General features: G+C 38.8%; 1 long non-coding RNA gene across 1 annotated transcript in view; it reads right to left on the reverse strand.

Moving 5' to 3' along the window:
* LOC142022385 (uncharacterized) overlaps positions 1-17,001 on the reverse strand; it is a 272,372-nt gene extending 255,371 nt beyond the window's left edge. Inside the window, exon 1 of the long non-coding RNA XR_012647947.1 lies at positions 16,897-17,001. This is a non-coding gene — a long non-coding RNA (uncharacterized LOC142022385). The remainder of the gene's footprint in view (positions 1-16,896) is intronic.
* Positions 17,002-17,921: the final 920 nt, after the last annotated feature.

The raw sequence follows: 17,921 nt of genomic DNA on the forward strand, positions 1-17,921 counted from the left end.
TACTGCAGCACAGACAAGGACTGCGAGCATGAAGAATCTGTCAACATTGCTATGTTAAAATACTACCCAAACAGGTCTACAACATGTTCTTAACTGGGCTTTATTGGCTGAAAAATGATAATTCAGACCCAGGAACAAGGAGTTTGACAGATATTAAAAACCAACACGTTGTTACAATCTAAGTGATTGAAATGTCAAAAACTGCTCTAAGGTGGTCTATATGACCCCTCTAATAATCAAGGAAGTTCTTCTGAAATATATACAATTTGCATGGTTGGGCAATCAGGTTCTTCATAGTCTTTTGAAAGTACAGTTCAAACTTTATCATTAGGTACCTGAAGCTTCAGCTGGGTAAGTGGTTCTCAACTTTGTCACTAGTGCAGATCCCCAATAACCGCCCCCCGAACTGTTCACGGATCCCAAATCATCCTCCCAAATCATCCACAGACCCCCATCAAAGCCAACTCTATTTTCTATGACCATACTTATTTATCTTTCATTTTTTCACGGACCACCTGCAACTCGCTCCTCCACTGAGCTAGATACATTTTATAAACTGATATCAGTGGAGAGAGAATGAGATTGTAGTTAGGTCATTCTGCCTGGACTTCAGATCTGGGCTCAGTTCCCAGTTCTGCTAAAGACTTCTTGTGTGAACCCTGGCAAGTTACGTAATGTTGCTTAGTCTCAATTTTCCATTAGTAAAATGGAGGTAATAACTGATTTTTCAGTTGAGGGCTAAAGTGAAAAATTTGAAGAAAAAAATGAAAACCAGAAAAAATATTCTAGTTTATGTTAAACAAAATGTTTCTTACAACTGAAGGTAATTTTAAATGTTTCATATTAGCCATTTGGGGATTTTTTTTCTCATTTAATTAGTTAAATTTCAAAATGAAACACTGTTGCACAACACAAAGGTGAAATGTTTTTAATTTTGTTGAAATTAACTGTTTCAACTTTTTCTGAAATTTCCCCTTTGCTATCCATAGCTATTAACAAAGTTCAACTAATTTGCAAATAGTTTTAGTGCCTTGTACGACAAATATTTGGGGCAAATTTTGTAGTCACTGAAAAAAAAATCACCCCACTCTAACTTCAAGGGGGATATAATTAAATTATAGAATAGCCAGATTAAACATAAATAATGCAATATTTTCAGCTACAGGTTCTTCTGTGTGAAAAAATCTTTATGAGCTTAGAAAGAACTCTTCTTCTACCTCCTCACAAAAATTAAACAGGGACTCAGGTCCATAAAGCAAAGGAAGAACAAATGTAAGAAAGCTGAATGGGGTCAAAATGTCAGCTCTCTCTGGCTTTTCTCTTCTTGCTTTGAAGTCTCCAAACAGGGAGTGATCAATATTTGTAACAATACCCAATTTCAAATGTGTCAATTAAGGATGGAGTTTGATTAATTGACTTTGTGTGTGTGTGTTTATCGTGTGTGTGTGTGTTTATCGTGTGTGTGTGTGTGTGTGTGTGTGTGTGTGTTTTATCAGATCCATGAAGTTAGCAGAGCCCTGAGTGTTTTTTTCTTAAGTACCAGGTGAATTTTGCTCTACAGAGATCAAAGATTAACACATTTAGTTATCATAGTTATCTTAGTTATCATTCCATTAAGTCAGAGAACTCTGTCCCTTCATCATCCTTTTATATCTGATTTTTGACAACCCTGCATAAATAATGGCAAAGATAATCAGGAAATGCTTCCAGGTTCAGAAGAAAAAGCTTAGGCCAGTGCACTCGATCAATGTCACCACTAGTGTCGAGAGATGGTCATTATTGCCTTTAGATTTATTGCTTAGGTCAAAGCAAATTACTTTCTCTTTTCTCTAGTTTTGGCTGGCTATGTTTTCAGTCTTTTTCTTTCTCTCACTCTATTCCCCTCTGCACTCGTTTGCAGGCCTGCAGTGTCAACACACACATAGGGAAGTGTTTGGCAGTGAGGTTAATTCAAAGATTGACATTTTGGTGAAATAGCAATCAAAAGGCAAAATAATGATACAGCTTCCTGCCCAGGAAAGATTTCAAGTTAGAATTGTAGGGCTACTCATCATAGCCAATGATGACACCTATGCATCATGTGTGTTTGCATGTGGCTGTGTAGTCTGATCTGTGAGAAGCAAGACCACAGACAGATTTCATGTAGCTATGTGCAGGCTTCCACTGAAGACTCAGCAGTATTGATTGGCATTTTCTTTAAATCAGTTTTTTGTGTCTGTCTTTCTTGAAGGCTATGTTTACGCTACATCTACCTGCGGACAGAAGTTACTGTCAGAAGATATCTTCCAACAAATCTTTGGTCAAGAGACCACGGCCACACACAAAAGCGGATCGCTTTGTTGATCAGCTGTCAACAAAGAGTGGACAGACTGCCCGGCGGCTCTCTTGACAGAATGATCAGTTGGAATCACTGCAGACGGGTGCCGGTGACCCAAAAGCCCTGTCAACAGAAAGGCCCATACAGCATCCAGACAATTTTTTTGTCAACAGCTTCTGTTAAGAAAGGTATTCTGTCTCACGCGGTTTTATGCAAAAAAAACATCTAGTGTAGACATAGCTGAAGTGTTTACAGTCTTATCAACAGTTGCCCTCCATTCACATCCATCTGTGGCTGTCTCTTCAGAGTTACTAATACTTTTGCTGAATGAGGTGAGATTCTGCTTTTGGATGTCTTTGAGGCATTTTCCTTGACAATTCCTCCTATGCTTCCAAGTTTGCACTCTCCACAGAACACTGTTTTTTGTCTAGAGTCTATCACCACCTATTCTAATGGCCTGCTCATCTAAGCTAAGCTTTGGTGACCATTGCCTTGATGTTAGTAGTTTTCATCAACATTTAACACTTTATCTCATCAGTGAACTTTCAGAACAGAATGGAGATATCACGAGTGAATATTTTCAAGATGTTAATGTGTCCAATAAATTGTCCATGTTTCATATCAACATAAGAAGGTTGCCATCACTGCCTGCTGCATTGTATATTATCATTTTGGTTGACTGTTTGATTGTGTTCTGTTTTACAAAGACCTGGCTTGCCTTTCATATGATATTTGGTGTTTCTTGATCCAGGGAACAATCACTGAAGGTGGTATTGGCAAATTATGTAACCAGATTGACACTTTTAATTCTATATCATCAATGCTGATGTTTGGTTCAGTGGCAATTGTTGATGGAGATTGAACTAGATGGAAGAGGACATGGATTTTTTTCCAAGCTGATGGTGAGCCCCAACTGTTTAGCGGCCTCTGAGAAATTGGCAAGGGTAAAATATAGGTCACTTTCACTGAGTAGAGCATAATTATCTGCAAAAAGGGCTTCCCAACAATTTTTATCTTTCCAGTAAGCATTGAAGATTAAAGAGTTTTCCATTACTTCTATCCCCTACTTAGATGCCAGAAGGCCAGTGCCAACACACAGCCTTATTTCACCCCATTAGATATGTGAAATGGGTTAGCAAGGTCACCATATGAGGCTATGTCTACACAGTAGTATTATTCCTGAATTAACTATTCCCAAAGAATTACTCCAGAATAGATTATTCTGAAATAATGCAGCTACACACAAAATTCAGTCTGAAGTAGCCCTCAGCTATTTCAAAATAGATCATCTACACACACTAGAGCCTATTTAGAAATAGAGCCATTGGATGTGCTATGGCTTATTTTGAAATAGGCTCTATTCCTTGGATACACAGGTCCTATTTCAAAATAGGCATGCTTCCTTGTACAATGAGGTTTACCTATTTTGAACTTATTTTGAACTAGCGGTTGCATTGTGTAGATGTTCACAAAGTTATTTCGAAACAGCGGCTGCTATTTCAAAATAACTTTGCAGTCTAGACATACCCTGAGAGCACATGACCAATCAGGTGTTCATGGAATTAACATATGATGTTAATAACTTTAGTGGGGAAACCAAACTGTTGCAGAATCTTCCAGAGAATCTTTCAGTCTAGAATTCTGCCCTGTCCTCCTCCCCATTCTATATAATAACACTTCATTTGTAATTATGAGTAGGTGGTGTTTTGTTAAGTTCACATCTGATACAGCATCCCTTTTATAAATATAATGCCATCAAGTGCATTTTTTGAAAAATGAAAAAGAATAAAAATAAGATTTTATAACCAGTTTGTGCTGTAATAAAAATAAACAACACACATCCAAAGTACATCTCCACAAGTGCTTCAAAGGCGGGGGTGGGGGGGAGGAGAGAGAGAGAGAGTGCACAAAGCTAATGGCTTAAGAGGCGCCAGTCATCGCTTCGTGAAAGCCTGCTGCTGTTTTGCAAAAATTCAAACTGAAGGAAAGGAAAATCATTTTTGTTGTCATGTTAAAAGCAACAACTCCCTCCTGGTGTCCTTTAATATAGATGTAGGTATTTGAGAAAGGAGGATAATCTAGACAGTATTGAAATAATGAAAAAACAGAAAATCTTTCAAAACTAAAGTGTGTATTGTGAAAGCCAAAGTAACATGCTACATAAAATGTCTCTGATACAGTTTTCTAAATTATTCTCTATTCCTTCCCTTCCCCCATCAACTCTTCTGTGAAAACTTTTCAAGTGCACTTTCCATACAAGTAAGTGAGGAGCTAATATACCAGCTGGTTCACAGGAAAGTGCTCTGCCCACTTGTAGAGAAGACGGTCTTGGCTCTGAACCTCCAACTTGACATGGAATCACATTGTTGTATGAATGCAAAGACATTTCTTGCAGGGGAATCTCTATAATCATGTAGACTAACAGATATTTTGGACCATAAGCTTTTGTAGGCAAATACTTGCTTCATCTGATCAAGTGTGGGTCTTTGCCCACAAAAGCTTATGCTCCAAAATATCTGGTAATCTATAAGGTGCCACAGGACTTCTTGTTTTTGAAGATACAGATAAAGTTGGCTACCCCTCTGATATCTATAATCATTCCTCTCTCTGGAGTGATTTAGTAAATGTGACAACTGTCTTGTAGAAGGGATACTGTGATTTCAAAATTAAATGCCATTTATAGAGAATTTTTCATGGATGGCACAATGAGAGTACATTATGCAGATAAATATCACTAAACATGGTTCAACAGCCACAAGGATGGGAAGTGGCTAGAGCTATTACACTGCTGACGTTCCTATTGACTTTTGGTATGGACATTCAGAAGTTTTGATTTCATCAGGAAGTTACCATATTCTGCAGATTTTTAATACTCTCAAATACATCTTTACCTTCCAAAACACAAGTCGTCTCCTGAGACAGTTCCTATGAGCTCAAACATTCAGTCCTGTAACCCTTATTCAAGTAAGCAATTAACAGTGATATCCCAATTTTGCAGCACCAACAGGTTCAGGTGGTTTCAATAAAGGAAAACATTCAAAACCTTTGGGTGCTTTTTCTCAATCTTAGCTTCTGATATTATGAAATTTCAATCCCTAGTTCTGATTATTAGTCCAGAAAAATACTCAACATCATCAGAGTTTTGATGTTCTGGAAGAGCCTTCCAACGGGAGTGGTTAGGGCAAAAAAATCTAACTGGATTCAACACCGATAAGTTTATTGTGGGACAGGTATGAGGTGATGACCTACGGTGGCATGCAGTCTATCTGCAATGGTTAGTAACAAGTATTTTCAGTCGCTGGTAATGGGATTCTAGATAGGAAGAACTTTGAGTTACTACAGAGAATTCTTTCCCAGGTGTCTGGCTGGTGGGTCTTTGTTCATATGATCAAGTTCTCACTACCATATTTTGGAGATTTTTCACCTTCTTCTGAATCATGGGTCACTTATGGGTTTATACTAGTATAAATGGTGTATTCTTCATAACCTGAAGACTTTAAACTATGATTTGAGGACTTCACTAACTCAGCCAGGGGTAACGGTTCTATCACAGCAGTGAGGGTCTATGACCTCCAATGTGCAGGAGGCCACACTGGATGAATATGATGGTCCCTTCTGGCCTTAAAGTCTATGAATCTAACACAAAAGAACCTAGTGAAGGTTCTGGGAGGCCTGTTTTGCTGAGCAAGATGCTCCTCCACAAAACTTACAGCTGTGTATTTGCCCCACCAACTGAATTGGAGCCACTAACCAGAGTACTTATGACTTTGCAGGCACAAATCATGTATGTAGTAGTGCATGGACAGAGATTTGCACCCAACAATTAATTTTCATAAGCTCATAAAAAAAACAAATTTCACAGATAGAAACTTCACCTAGGAAAGGAACACTAGAACACAGCCTGACCGAAAATAAACTGCTACACTGCCAAACCTAGATTACTTCAGGTTGAACCTCTCTTGTCTGGGACTCTGGTCCAGCAACATGCATGGTCTGGCAGGAAGCAGAGAGCCCCAGGTACAGAGGTTGCTGGGGGCTGGGGGCTCAGCTGGTCCAGAGGCAGGAAACCATACTGGCTAGGAGCAGAACTGCTGCCAGACCTGGTCAAGGAGCCCCTGCAACCAGAGGTGCGGAGTAACCACCCCAAGGCAGGGAGCCCCAGTCATCAACCGTCACCCCTGAGAGGGGATGCCCATTGGCCAGGGGCACAGAGCCGGCACTGATCCCAAGAGAGGAGTCCTGGAGTCTCAAAGCTGAGCTATCAGTGGCCTGGGGCAAAGAGCCCCACTGGCTGGATACAGGCAGCCCAGAGTGGCTTGACCTTCCCTGGTCTGGCAAACTCTCTCCTTCAGGATGGCTTAGGTCCCAGGGTGCTAAACGAGGGAGGTCCAGCATGTATTCAGAAAATGGACCATATGAAAGAAATACTGAATACCTGGTTTTAAAGACTGACTTGCTTACTACTAAACATATTATTTAGGCACCTCAATCCAAACCTTAGTAAAAGTGATTGGGTGATTTTCAGACAATCTATATGTCCCATTAGATTTATGCACCCGACGGAAGGCGCTTCTGTTTGAAAATTTTGTCCAAGTTTCTGCTTTTCTACAACATATCAAGAGTGGCAGGTACAATCACAAAAAATGAGATTCATTTCAACAAGGGAGTGAAAAGTAAACTGGCATGAAAAAGAGCTCTCAGACTGGAAACATCATAATATCCCTGCTGGTGTCTGGGAATAACCATGCACTTTGTAATAATACTATGCATTTATTCTATAGGCAGTCTGGGTCTGTTGGAAAATGCTAATTTTCTGGCACTTACATGCTGACAATCACAAAACCACAAAAAACAAAGTATGAATTTTGAGTTATTTTTGATAGTGTTGTTTATATTGCCCAAGAGACTGGAATGCAATAAAACAGACTTAAAACTAGACTAGTAACAGAGAGGAAGCCGTGCTAGTCTATACACTATCAAAACAAAAATCAGTCAAGTAGCACTTTAAAGACTAGCAAAGTAGTTTATTAGGTGAGCTTTCGTGGGACAGACCCACTTCTTCAGACCATAGCCAGACCAGAGTCCTGGTCTGGCTATGGTCTGAAGAAGTGGGTCTGTCCCACGAAAGCTCACCTAATAAACTACTTTGCTAGTCTTTAAAGTGCTACTTGACTGATTTTTGTTTTAAAACTAGACTGTCTATTCAAATTTGTGGAGATAGAGAAGGAGGTTTACAAAACCATATATACTCATCCCTCGTTAAACAAGTACTTTACTTACAAATACTCACCAAAATGAGAGACACATATACCTACCTTTGTTCATTAGATGAATAACTCCCCCGCCCGCTAATATGAGCCTTTCCCCACTCCCCATGGCTCCAACCCACCGCAGCCTTAACACCCCACCCACCCTGCAGACTCAACCCATATTTAAAAATAATTAAATAGGAATTAATTTGGGTAAGGCCTTCATCCTGGCAATCACATTTAATTTTTGGACTCTTTGCTTAATAGATGTCAATTATGCCATTTATCTCAATGGAAGCAGGAAAAAGAATGCAACTTTTATTTTTTTATTTGTAAGTAAAAACAAAAATAATGATACATTAATAAGAATAGCTTTAAAATTCTTACAGATGTCAGTGCTTTCTGTGAACGCACTGTAGTAGACAACCTGACACTTTTTGGTCACTACAATACTTCAATTTGTTTGACATTATGGGACTGATTTTTCAAAACTTTTTTTAAACAATTCGTGAGTTGAGGTAGCACAATTGTGTGTGCAAAGAGGGTAATGGTGAATGCAAACGTGTCCCCTTTGCTGATTTGAAACTGCATCCATACAATTTACGGTCAGTGAGGAAACAACAAGAACTGACCTGTATTAGTGATGTATTCAAAGAGCAACATTTGAATTGTGTTGTTGACCAGTCCTCGGCTGTCAGGCTGGAGTGGTTTTGGATCAGCTGTTCAAACATCCAGAGTCTGTTTTCATAATTAATTAAAATGCAATCTAGATCTGGATTTCAAAAGGCCCCAAGTTTGGGGGCACTCTCACTCTAAAGTTTTGAAAAATCCATACCCTTAGTGAGGAAATCAAGCCAACCTAACCCCTGGTGTAGACAGCACAAGATTGACAGAATAACCTTGGTATTGCCTCTCAGGAAGGTAGATTAACTAAAACCTTGGGAAAATCCCAGCCATCACTGTCGCAAGTGTCTACAATGAAACGCTACATCAGAACAGCTTTCAGCACTGCTGAACTTTACATGTAGACACAGCCTTGGCCTCTGTTGTTTCTTAGAGCCTCCACAGTTGATTAACAACCACCCCAGGTTAGGAAGTTTAGGAACAATTCAGCAAGATTATAACTTTAGGAAGCTTAACAGAAAAAATAAGACTTTTTAAAAAAATGTATAGATATGCCTTTAGCTATACTTTAGAACTGGTTTGGAAATCATTTCTAAGCCAGAAACTGTAACAATACATCTTATCATTAAATGTGAAACACAGAGGTTCTATTACCAAATAAATCTCCAGAAGTACAAAGTCCTCCAGGACTCTTTTCCATTCCATTTCTGAATTTTCTCCATTGCAGGAAGCCTAAGGCCTAATTCCTGCAGTAACATTACCCACTCCTGAAGCCTCTTTCATCCCCCTAACCCCTACTACTTCTCCTATCGTTCAGCTATTTGTCAAATCATTTTTGTCAAGAAAATTGGAGTTTCCAGAGCTTGATGCACAGATTTAAGGTTAAAGGGACATATTTACTTTCTCACATAAAGCCAGTGAATCAATTTTCCTCTGGCTGCCTCTCTCTAATAAAATATTTTTCTTTCTCTTTACTAAATGCTCATAAATACCTCTTTGACAAGGGAAAGTCTCTAGTCCTTTGTGTGTTTCTACTGCAACTTGGTGAACGACAAAATGAGTCCACTAACCATGTGGTATTGACAAGGATATATTATGTTTTTCAATACTTCTGTCTGTAGCTTTCCCATTCAATTTCTGATTTTCCTAGTTAACCCATCCCTCTTCTCCTCCTACCCCTCCATATGGCTCTTCATTGACACCTAGAGCATTTCCTAGTGGAATTAGTAAAACGGTGTTAGGCAGAATATAGGCAAATATATGATCAACACAGAGGTTTCTTCCTCCAACTCATCCCATTTCTAAACTGCTGGAAAGTTTATGAATCGGGGTGGATGAATATATGGAGAACACTTCCAATACTGAATGTGAATATCCTGGAAAGAGATGGATTAAACAGACAAACTTTCTGAGGTGGCATGCTGAAATTTGACCTTTTGACCTCTATGTACAATTTGAGTGCCGGTGATACTTTTTAAAGTCACTAATAGTCCTTCTTACAACGGCTTCACTAACAAATAAATTAAGATGCAGAGCATTACCATTTAGATGGTGGTTGGTAGCATTAGCTGGTCTTTTGTTAATCCATGGGTGGCATGGCTTTGAGCAAGCTCCAGGCTGCATAGGGGAGGAGGAGCGGGACTGAACTCTCGCCTCTCGTGCCAATGAAAATCAACTCACATGCCACTTTTGGCATGCATGTGGGGGTTGCCGACCCCTGAAATAGACTCACCTACATGTGTAAATGTCTGTTAAAATACTCGATCAGAACTGTAATAATAAAAGGGTTGCACTTCTATTGTTTGCTAAAATACTCCAGTAATTTAACTATGGTAAATTCATCTAACATTAATTCTGTGACCTACAAAGTATTTCTCACATACAGAAGGGTTTTCCTCTCCTCAAATGTTCCAAAAATTTTCCAAAGGTTCCCTCCAATCCCCCAAACTGTGCTTTACAACAAACTTGATTCTGAGATCTATTGGTCAAATGCGCCTGAATCAAGTAAGGTACGTATAATGGTACACTCATCCTTTGCACCTGCAAAACTCCACATTTGCGTATGTAAGTTATGTTTGGCACGCAGATCAGATAGCTACATATTAAACGTCCAGTGTGCCTAGCCAATTTTTTTATTTTACGTCCAGAACTGAGGTCCTTTTCAGCCATATTGTGATATCAGTGGGACATTCTACACCTTAAAGGAGTGCCCTGTAGCTACCATATCCTTCATTTATATATAATTGTCATCGTGAACTTAAAGTGTGCCAATTTAGGTAATCAGGGGAAAGGTGATGATTGGCTGAAATCCACTGTTCTAATTTAAATATGTGCATCTATAGTGCATCTGAAGTTATGAAACTGCATTGTATGGTTGCCACTAAAATATTCTGTAAATTGAATCAAGAAGATATTGGCTCCCCAGAGGCAACAGCAAGGAAAGTAACCAATGCTTAGTTGGAGTGTCAAACAGCCATCCACAACCATTGTCCAGCAAAGGAGCTATAATTCAATGACTCACCCTCATGAGCCCACTCCAAGATGCTCAACGTTGCCTGAGGACTCAGCTATGCCCACCAGACATGCCTGGACTTGAGTTCTTTATGCACATGGACTAACAATATAAAACAAGCACAGTAGGCTCATGTTTTACCTTTCTTCTGCACTCACTTACGCTGCAAGAACACTGAGAAGCAAACTGAAGATTCGAACAGAGGCGGCTGGCCCAGGTTTCAGGGCCAAACGTAGATATTAAGGACTGCAATACTCAGTGGGGTGAGAAAAATGTTTGCATTCACCATCTAGTTGTTGCCATGTCTAATAGGGTCGAGAATTTAGATTGTTTGCTTATATTTTCTTTTCTTTTGGTAATGAATACCTTTTTGCCCATCACTTATAATCACTTAAAATCTATCTTTTTCAGTCAATCATTTTGCTTTACTGTTCATCTTCACCAGTGAGTTTGCCTGAAGCATCTGGTAAATAATTCAGGTATCAAAGGCTGTTATAAATCTGTTCTTCATTGAGGAAGGGTATACAAAGATGAGTAGTGCAAGTTGGCATATTCCAGATGTACAAGGTTGGAAGGTGGGAGGGAATTATTTGGTACCTTTTCCTATGTGATTCATAGAAATTGTAGAAACCATGGAACTGGAAGGCAACTCAAGAGGTCATCGAGTTGAGTCTCATAAACTCGTGATGGACCAAGTGTTACCTGGACAACACCTGACAGTTGTTTGCCTAATCTGTTCTGAAAAATACCTTCAGTGATGGAGATTCCACAAGCTCTGTGGACAATTTATTCCAGTGTTTAATCACCCTGACAGTTAGGAAGTTTTCTTGATGTCCAGCCTAAATCTGCCTTCCTATAGTTTAAGACCTTTGCTTCTTGTCTATCCTCAGAGGTAAAGAAGAATAATGTTTTTTTTCCTCCTGTTAACAACCTTTTACACGCTTGAAAAAAGAGTATCATGTTCCTTCTTAGTCTTCTCTTTTCCAGATTAAACAAACCCAATTTTTTCAGTCTTGCCTCATAAGTCATGTTTTCTAGACCTTTAATCATGTTTCTCACTCTTCTCTGGACTTTCTACAATTTGTCCTAACTCTTCTTCAAATCTGGGACCTAGAGCAGGACAGAGTACTCTACTTGAAGCCTAATCAGTATGGAATAGAGCACAAGAATTACTTCTTGTGTCTCGCCTACAATATTCCTCCTAATACATCCAAAAAGGAAGTTCACTTTTTGCAACAGTGTTTACAGTGTTGACTCATATTTAACGTTGTGGTCCACTATGATCCCTAGATCCCTTTCCACAATACTCCTTCCTAAGCACTCATTTCTCATGCGACTAATTGTGCCTCCCTAAGTGAAGCACTTATAATTGTCATTATTGAATGTCATCTTATTAACCTGAGACCATTTTTCCAGTTTGCACAGATCATTTTGAATTATAATTCTATCCTTCAAAGCACTTGCAACCTTTCCCAGCTAGGTAACGCCTGCAAACTTTATAAGTGTACTCCGTATGCCATTATATAAATCATCAATGAAGATATTAAACAGAACAGAACCCAGAACTTATCTCTGCAAGATCTCACTCATTACATCCTCCAGCATGACTGTGAACCACTGATAACTACTCTCAGAACAATTATCCAACCAGTTTTGCACCCACCTTGTAGTAGCTCCATCTCGATTGCATGTCCCATTGTTTATGAGAAAATCCTGTGAGACAGCAACAAAATCTTTACTAAGGTTAAGGTAAACAACATCTATAGCTTTGCCTGCTCCACAAGTGTTGTTAGTCTCTTGAAGAAAAAAATCTGTTGGATTGGTTTGTTATGTTTTATTTCTGACAAATCCATGCTGACTCTAACTTGTCACCTTATTATCATCTAGATGTTTGCAAATGGGATTACGTGTGCTGTTATCTTTCTGAGTACAGAAGTTCAGCTGACTGGTCTGTAATTCCCTGGGTTGTCCTTATTCCCCTTTTTTTAAAGATGGGCAGTATATTTGCCCTTCTCTAATCTCTCTGGATTCATGAGTAGCTCTGGGAGCATTCGTAAAATCTAGCTGAGTGTGGGGCTCAAGATGCTGTTGTACTGAGTGATCACAGTTCCTGGAGAGGTTTGCTGCTTTTCAGTGGGAAAGCATTGTGACAGTCAGCCCAGGCTGGAGAGTTTAGGGTGGCTAGTGGCCCCCACACTCCCAGGCTCTACCCTGGAGATCCCACCACAATCTATTCAAACAGTTTTCAGAAAAAGTGAGCATACAATCATACAATGAGATCTTGCAGGGTCATGGGCTAGCTAGAGAGCCTTGCCTCATTTGCTAAAACTGTACCAGCTCACGCATTTACATAGAGGTCCCTGCTTCAATCCCTACTGTGGAAGCCAATATGGTGGCTGTCACCCATGCACAGAACTGTAGTAAGGCCCGTGCACAGTCTTTGTCGTGCAATCACATCTAGACTTGGTGTGTTTAAGTTAAGACTGTGCCAAATGTACACTACAGGTTGTACCTCCCTTATCCTGTGCACTCAGGACCTACAGGTCCTGAACAAGAGAATTTGCCAGACCGGGGAGGCCCAGGCCTTCTGCACACTGGAACGCCGACACTCCGGGGCTGCTGCAGCCCCCGTCTCCAGCCTGGCCTCCCGGGGCTGCCCCCAGCTGCCCTGGGGCTGCCAGTGGGCCCCAGCTCCCAGCCCCATACTGCTGTGGTGCAGGCAGGAGCTCTGGTTCCTGGCCTCCGCACTGCCATGGGGCAGGCAGCAGTTCTGTCTCTCAGCCCTTGAGCTGCCACGGGGGAGGCAGGGGCTCCAATTGTCAGCCCCACTGGAGCTCTTGCACTGTCCTGTACAACCTCATCTGGCAACATCTGTGAATACTCAGATTTGAGTGGTGCGACCTGTAGTAGTTGTGAAAATTTGGACACACATGATGATTCTACATACATTTCAAGCTGTTTCAGAGGGGTAGCCATGCTAGTCTGTCTCAGCAAAAACAATGAGGAGTCCTCTGTCACCTTGTTTATTTGGGCATAAGCTTTTATGACCTGGAATACTCATCATCAGTGGGTTCTAGCCCACAAAATCTTATGCCCAAATAAATTTGTTAGTCTTTAATGGGTTACAAGACACCTCAGTATTTCAAACTCTCTGATCTTTACTGCGATGGATGTTATTTATTGATATAAAAGCCATTTTTTTCTCATTTTGCATCAGGATGATGACTATGGGTCATTAATGTGGTGCAACACAGCAACTGTAAAGTACTATATCAGTACTTAATACAAATTATCATTATAAATGGCCTAAGTACATTCACATTTACTTCACGAGCCATTAAGGTCTATTGATGATGTGAAAGATCTTCTCTCCTTAATTTTTTACAAAGATTAGGCACCTAATTTTTCATGTATGTATCTCAGCCCCATTCTATAGCAGTAATCATCTGCTTTAAAAGAATTCTCCATGTACTAACTTTTCCTGGTGAAAGGAGAAGCTCTCACAGTCAATAAAAGAAAGTTATTCACGCTCTTCTCCTTGCAGTTCATTTTTTATAAGACAGTTTGTCTCCAGTGGTGAATTTTGCCTGAACACCAGTCTCTTCCCTTGGCTAGCTGAAATTTAGTGTTGCAGTAAATTCATCGTTCACTGTAGACAGGGTGCACAGATGATAGCTCATAGCTCCCTAACTTCTCTTTTTGTACAAGAATGATACATTTACAGTAGTTCTCTGTACTTCCTCTCTATAGAGTACCATATTGACCTGACTACGGAAGTCTGTGTTGGCAGGCTGCTTTCTGATGTCCATAGGCATCTCTTTCTTTTACAACTATTAAACTCCTAGAATTACTACACTTGTTAGCGTTAACAGCTACAGAATGTTTGGTATGTGTGGGGTCCAACTCACCCTGATATAGAAGTAAAATGAAATGTCAAGACTTTTATATAGTTTTTTCCATAATACACTACTGAAGTCCTATAGAAAGCTGTTACCTTGCTTCCAGAAAATATTTCCATTCTTTTCCACATTTTTCAAGCAGAGGGCTCTTTCTTGTGACTGTGCTTTATTAGAATTAATTTAATTGTAGTTGAAAAAAAATACTGCCTCACTCTTTAAAGATCAATAATTTAGATGGGTCGAGAGACAATCTGGTGTGGCACTTAGTGAATTGTAGGAAGCATAAAAATCCACTGGAAGTGGCTGCTTTTAGCAAAACCTAGGTTAAACAAACTGATAGCAAGTCTCTAGGATGACAGAGAATCTGATGAAAGCAAAATAAAATAATAATAATAATAATAATAATAATAATAATAATAATAATAATAATCCCACAAAACTGCAATAACCTAGGCATACTTCATGTTATACCTTATACCTAAATTAGATAAAACTGAAGCTCCAAAGAGTTAAATAAATGATGTCTACATATGCCTGATAAGTACGCCAAAATGTTGAGAATCTAGTAAAGTTATCACACCATTCTACAGGGTAAGTTCTCATGTTTCAGGGTAAATACTAATCAGCTGTAATAAAACACCACTAAAGAAAATAAAAACAAGTTATTAAATGTTGTTAAATGAGTCAACAAAAGAAAGAAATGTTGGACTTAGCTGGCACAGTTCTAGTAGGTCTATTCTGATTGCAGTTTTTGTTTATAAAGAGTTTAAATCAGGCATGGAACAACCACTTACTTAACAAGGGTTTGCTCTGCTTCTGTAACTCTGTGGCACAGCCTTAGTGTTAACTAATTCATTGTGTTAATTATTCATTACGGCAGAAACGGGAATAAAGTCTAATTTGGGATGACATAGCTCCCATGCTCTCAGCAGTCTCTTCTAGACTAATTACACATGCCAAGCATGGCTCATTTTAGCAATCACTGATGTGGTTCTCCCAGCCTTCTCATTCTTCTCATCTGTCCTTGAGTTTCTTTAAAGTTTGTGACATCTTATTTGAGACTGATACAGAATTCTTAAAATTATCCATACATCTTACAAAGAAAAAGATTCCACCGAAGAGAGTTCATACTAACATAGGAAAAATTGCCAACTGATGTCTTCTTGAACATAAAACTTTTACTATCAGAAAAATGTAAGTGCCTTCTATGTAAAAGAGTTTAGCAATAGCCAAATCCAAAGTGGAGTTTCTCATGAGTCAGTAAGAAGAGCTCATATAACAAGAGTAACACAGAAGGTAAAGGTCTTAGAAAGATCTAAATACAATACCCAGGCCTACATGTTCAGCCTTATTCTTACACTTTCATACCTCCAACTGTTTGCAAAATTGAGCATGCTCATAGAAGACTCAGGGGCCTAACCTGCAACTCATAAATCTCTGGCTTCCTCAGCAGCATTAGTATTGGTATTAAAAATAAATCAGGTATTTGGCAGAAATTTCCCATAGTGTAAGCTGATTGATTAAATCGATTTAAAAACAGAAACTGAAAATATGATCTTCAGTTTTGGACAAAAAATTTGGAAAAAATAATTTTGTTGGAATTTTTCACTGGTAAAATAAACAATTTTCTGAACTGTTCTAATTACCACTATATTTTAATAACTCAACAGTAATTAATAACCACAATATTTCAGAAACCTATGGTAAATGCAAGACAGGATTTCTTATGTAGAAAACTAAGGTCCCAGTTCAGCAAATCACATAACCCATGCCTGACTACAAACCCGCAAGTACTCTCGTGATATTATTCACATGTAACATATTTTCGTGCATTGCATTAAAGTGAGGCCTAAAGTCCAGTTTCTCTGTACCCTGTTTTCCTGACTTAACTTGTGTAAGAATTGTACTGAATAATCTTTTTATAGATACCTTGTTGCAACTCTAAACAGAGAGGGAGTTCACAGAGCTCATTTGCAAACAATTTTAGCGTAAAAAAATTACAGTTTTTATATTGTGTACAATTGGGGGTCATTTTGGTAAAGCCATATGAAATAGTACAACTACACAATACATGATACATTTTCCTAGCTTTTACATGCAATTCAGTTACACGGTATCATTATCTTAATACAAAATCAATATATTGTTTTTAAAAATGGAGGATTTATAAACAATGAAAATATGATGTAATGAAATGATAATTCCAGTACACAGCCATTCCTATAAGGCGTGATTTGCCCATTTTACATTTTATTTTTTTTGGTTATATTCTGTATATTGAAAACAGTTACTTACATGAGGAAGGGTTTCCTACAGCAGGCCATAAGGTAGCAGGAGTCTGGAATCTGTAGTAAAATATGTTTGCCTCATAAATAATGTGATAGTTCTGTCTTCAGTCCTGCGAGGAATTAAAAAACAGAATTAACTTCATGATGAAAGAGCAACTTCAGTGTAATTCATGTTCTCTTACATCTAGAAATAGGTAAAATGCCAGGCTATATAAATTGGACTAATTTATTTTGGTTATTGACAAGAACTCAGGTCTTGCAAGGTTTTTCTATTATGCTGTAATAACAAAATCTTTTGTTACAAACTATTTTCCTGGAGGAAAAACTGGAATAGGCCATTTATTGCAGAAAGGGATTTGCACTGAAGCAATTTTAATAAATCAAACTCACATAATCTGCAAACATTTTTTTTTCAGTGACAAGGCTCAAAGAAAACAACCAAAAAACATGAAAATGTGCTAATCACTACAAACTGAAATGAAGATTTACTGGTTTTAACCCGAGGACTCCTGCCAATCTGTTTAGGTAAATAATTACATTTTCTTTAGGACAGCAGATTTCTGTAAGTGTAATCAGGGACATTTAGCTTTTTTTTTATACAGAATATATCAGAAGGTTTAAAAAAAATGGGAATGCAACATACACTCTTCAACTAAAATTTGGGGTTTTTAAAATCTCGGCTCACTCAACAACAAAAAATATCAGCTATTAAGCTGTATGATATTTTGATTGACAACACTGAATCATTGCCTGCGATGTCAATTTATGGCTATATCTTGAAAGCAGCTTGAGGTGGATGGATCCCTTTGCAGAACCCCTTTAACTTGTGTGAATTGAGGGATCAAGACCGCGGGTAAAAGCTTGCCAAAAAATAAATTCTCGGACACTGTGTTCCATCCCTTTCTGTATCTCCTCGCCTCACACTAACTGAATGAATTAAAATCTGGCAGGGATGCAGGGAACTGGATTCGATACCGTCTTGAGATCCCTTCCAGTTCCATTTTATTATATATATATATCTATATAAAAAAC

Source organism: Carettochelys insculpta, chromosome 17, assembly GCF_033958435.1.
Source record: "Carettochelys insculpta isolate YL-2023 chromosome 17, ASM3395843v1, whole genome shotgun sequence".
Lineage (NCBI taxonomy): Eukaryota > Metazoa > Chordata > Testudines > Carettochelyidae > Carettochelys > Carettochelys insculpta.